The sequence below is a fragment of the Gekko japonicus genome, unplaced genomic scaffold, assembly GCF_001447785.1.
Source record: "Gekko japonicus isolate JY-2015 unplaced genomic scaffold, Gekko_japonicus_V1.1 scaffold3665, whole genome shotgun sequence".
NCBI lineage: Eukaryota > Metazoa > Chordata > Lepidosauria > Squamata > Gekkonidae > Gekko > Gekko japonicus.
The window spans coordinates 101,450-105,731 of record NW_015164771.1 but is presented as its reverse complement, the minus strand read 5'-3'; the positions used below and the strand labels follow the sequence as shown (position 1 = coordinate 105,731).

At 40.7% G+C, this 4,282-nt stretch overlaps 1 protein-coding gene across 1 annotated transcript in view; it reads left to right on the top strand.

The window, feature by feature from the left end:
• LOC107109148 (DNA-directed RNA polymerase III subunit RPC1-like) overlaps positions 1-3,583 on the top strand; it is a gene marked incomplete at its 5' end in the record, with an annotated part of 30,785 nt that extends 27,202 nt beyond the window's left edge. The window contains one exon of the mRNA XM_015409722.1: positions 3,205-3,583. The remainder of the gene's footprint in view (positions 1-3,204) is intronic.
• Positions 3,584-4,282: the final 699 nt, after the last annotated feature.

Below are 4,282 nucleotides of genomic sequence, written 5' to 3'. Positions count from 1 at the left end.
GATATGTATCTTGTCTTTTGGTAGTTGCACTTCCAGGGCAAATGGAATCTTCCAACAGTACTTTATTTATTTCTTTTGTAATATCTGTCTTAAAAAATCAAAATCTCTCCCCTTTTTCAAAAGAGTGGAGGGAAAGTCTTGGAAAATTTGTATTTCCGTCTCATGAATTTTGAGAGGAGAAGTTCTTTTTGTTCAAGACGAGATCTCTTCTTTTTTTATGTGTGGACTACACCAAAATATCACGTGGAAGTTTATTCCTGACAGCAAATCTAGGATTAATTCTGTATATTTGATCGATATGCAGGGAACCTTCTTCAGTCTTGTAGTGATCTTGTAACAGCTTACAAAAGTCTTCTTCAAGATCCGCTTTACCAAAATCCACTGGAATGGATTGAAATTTAAGATTACTGCTTCTGTTCTGGACCTCCAAAGTTTCGATCTTTTGATTAGCTTTTTCCAGTAAATGATCTTGAACCTCTTGATGAAGTTCAGGCTTGTTGTATTGTCTCTGGGTATGAACAATCTTTTCAGTGTTTTCTTGAATCTTTTTTGAGTCTGTGTCAATCCCGTGGATATATCTTGTCTCACAGTTGAAAGTTCCTTTTTAATACAATCAGAAGTATTTTCTTGTTCTTGCTTTAATTGTATAATCTGTTGTTGAATTCCTTTTTCTATCTGAGTCAATTTACGGTGCATTCAGTCCTCTGACTGTTGCATCTGATAGGAGAGTGTGCCTGTAATTGAGTTCAGCTGTATAGCCAAGTTATCTTGAAGTTTCTGCAACCATTCAGGCATTTCTGGATCAAGTTCTTCATCAGTCTTCTTTTTCTTTTCCTTGGTCCTTGTTGAAGTCCATTTTATGCCTATATCTTCTACAAAGACTTTGCATTAACTTATTACTCCAAAGTTTTCATTTGATTACAGTCACCACAACAAAACAATTAAAATTAAGCTTAAAATTTAAGCCCTGAGTTTATGCTATAAAACTCAGTATCAAATAGAACAGTATCAAATAGAACTTTATCACTTGTATTTCAAATACACTAATTTATAGTTTATATTAAGAGGATTACAGAAACCTTAGATTGTAAAATTTTTAAAAATTAAGAAAATAGGGTTAAATAGGATATGAAATGCTAACTTAAGTTAGTCTGTTAATAAAAAATAATATTTGTTAATTACCCTCCTATTCACAACTATTTTACAAAGAGATAGACCGTATTACATTAATAATTTGTTAATATTATTAAAGAGTTTGGATTCTTGTGTTGAGTTCTTGTTGCCTTATTCAGGGCTTGGCGTTCAAATCTTCACTTGGCCTCTGTCCAAAAAATCCAATATGAGCAAATTGAAAGCAAGTTCAGCAATAGTTGTAAATTCCACTGCAGATAGCTGTAAATTCCACAGGGTGGTAGCAAAGGCCACTGCATAAATTGAAAAACCAGATTCATCCAGTTCCAAATAAACATGGGCTGAGAGAAAAGGTTCTCCAGAGTTTCCATAAAACTCGTCCCCCCAAAAAGGCTTGTATTACTCCCGAAACAAAATGAAAGTTCAAGGGATTCCAATGCAGCAGGAGCAGTATGGAATTAAAAAGAAATAAACTTTGATCCAGCTCAAGTCTGATACTTGAAAAACCACAGTCTGGGGGGGGGGGGACTGACTCCTTTTCCCCAAGGTTAGGAGACAGACGTTAGTCTACAGAGCGAGATTAATGAATAAAGTAATAGTAGTAAATCTTGAGTTGTAAACGTCCTCCAGTTATAGGCTTCTCATTAGTTCAAAATGCTATACAGTTGTCCAGTTAACTTGAATAATATGTTGTCGAGGCTTTCACGACCAGAGTTCATTAGTTGTTGTAGATTTTCCGGGTTGTATGGCCGTGGTCTTGACCACGTGGTCAAGACCACGGCCATAGAGCCCAGAAAATCTACAACAGCTAACTTGAATAATGTTTTATTACAATCGGGTGAAAGCAAAAGTAAAGCTGCTCACCGCTGTTTCTTAAGCGGTGTTTATATAAACAGATATACGTCCTTATATATAACGCTAAATAGAGTCAAATGCCCAGATTTCCAAAAGGAAAAGAAAATTAAAGAGGGGGGGGGGAGAGAAGAAACAAGATATTGGCAGACCCTCCTTATCAGTACAGGCATGCAGTACACAACCACCAATTAACTCACATTTCTCGATGAGATCCAATCTGACCAGGGCAGCTCTGATAAAAACCACTTATCAACGGCCTCTCACAACCCTTGAGGCGAATCTTATCTCTCATCAGTGTTTTCGAACGCCCCTGGAGAGTTAAGATCTCCAAGCCTAATGAGAAGGCTCCTTACTGGAGAGCCATCTTGTCGGAAGTCGAATTTGGCCGCTTTAGCGGTGGTCTTGTTACATCAGTCGCCAAGGAGGAGATATGTATGGAATTTATCAGATCTTCCTGGGAATTTAGATGGAACAGGGGGTGAGATATGTGAAACGAATGTCCCTGTGCAATAGGCAGTATAATAATGCATGTTCCACTGTTTCGACTGCATTCATTTGGCAGGAACACAGATGTTGAGAGTGCGGATTGTGTAAATACCTCCCTTCTAGCAGCGCTGAGGGCAGGCGATTAAAGCAAACCAAGTGAAAGCTCTGCAGTATTTGGGGGATTTGGTGGCTCAAGTGGTTAAGATGCTGAACTGCAGGCTGGAAGGTCGGTAGTTCAGCAGTTCGAGACCCGAGTGCCATGTGACGGCGTGAGCTACCGTCTCTGGTTCCAGCTCCTGCCAACATAGAAGTTCGAAAGCAAGAAATTGCAAGTAGATAAATAGCTACCGCTTTGGTGGGAAGGTAACAGCATTCCGTGCGCCTCGGCGTCTAGTCATGCCGGCCACATGACCACGGAAACGTCTTCGGACAACTCTGGCTCTTCGGCTTGGAAACGGAGATGAGCACTGCAACCCTAGAGTCGGATTTGACTGGCTTTCAAGCAAGGGAAACCTTTACCTAGAGTGTAAAGATAGTTTGCTGGCAAAACGTTTTGGCTATGATTCCCTACTGCTGGGTAGAGGTGTGTCCAAGCTCTGTCAGCTTGAAGAGCCGTGTACCAGATCCATTGTTTAAGCATTCCGTTAGCTCCCAAGAACCCGAGGTGGCATATTGTGAAGGGGGAGAAGCCAAGGAGTTGTCATTTATTCTCATACCGGATTTTTCCTACAGGTAGAGGAGAGCCCAGAGAAATGTAACATAGAAAGTGCTGAGCAGTTGTGTTGACTGGCAGGGCTGAAGCCGGTGAGAACGAGCGTAAATCCTTGATGAACACTGCAGACGGTTTAGAAGGCCAAGAAGACAACAGCAGCAAAATAGTGTGTAAATTTGTTACAAGCTGACCTGTGTTCAGCAGACTACGGAGATGATAGCCATTACCCTGGCTGTAGTCTGTGCCTCCTAGTGCGTGACCCTTCTGCAAGCCAGTCGCAGGGCTCTAGGCTCCGTCACGGTCTGTCACATGGACACGTGGTACCATTCAAGGAGGTGCTTGAATCCAGACGCAAGGGCCTTCTTGTTCTTTTCCTAAACTTGAGAAAAACTACATCGCTTGGGAAAACCTGTCCTTTTCGTATGCTGTTGATGTGGATAAAGAGACTCATCAAGATGTAAGTTTGGGTTCTTTCTACTGAAGAGAGCGCCATCTTAAAATGTGTTGTAAATGTCCTTTAATAAAGCATACCTATTTAAAGATACATGCAATGGTTTTGGCAGTCACTTGAGAAGAAGCTGTAGAAGTTGTTAGGTTCATCCTCTTGTATTTCCATAGCTTAGTGTCTTTGGTGTTTTCTTTCCGACATTTGAGAGTCTTCCTTTGAAGTATGTTGGGGGTGCCACAATCCGTAAAACTCTCCTCCAACACCACATTTCAAAGTCATCCACTTTCTTCCTTGTCCAGCTTTCACACCCATACATAGTATAAATCGATGCATCTTACATTATCTGTTTAACAAATGTACTTAATTAGGGTTCTCATACTTTGAAAAATAAAAGAGGACATATTTCCCGTCCGACTACTTCAAACAAATGATCACTATGACAAGTCTCATTTTGAGTAACCCCTCCTATTTAAGCTGTGATAATTGCTACTGACTAGGGATATTCTTAAGAGCAAGTTTGGTGTAGTGGTTAAGTGTGTGGACTCTCATCTGGGAGAACCGGGTTTGATTCCCCACGCCTCCACTTGCGGCTGCTGGATGACCTTGGGCAAGCCATAGTTTTGTCAGAGCTGTTCTCTCAAGGACAGTTC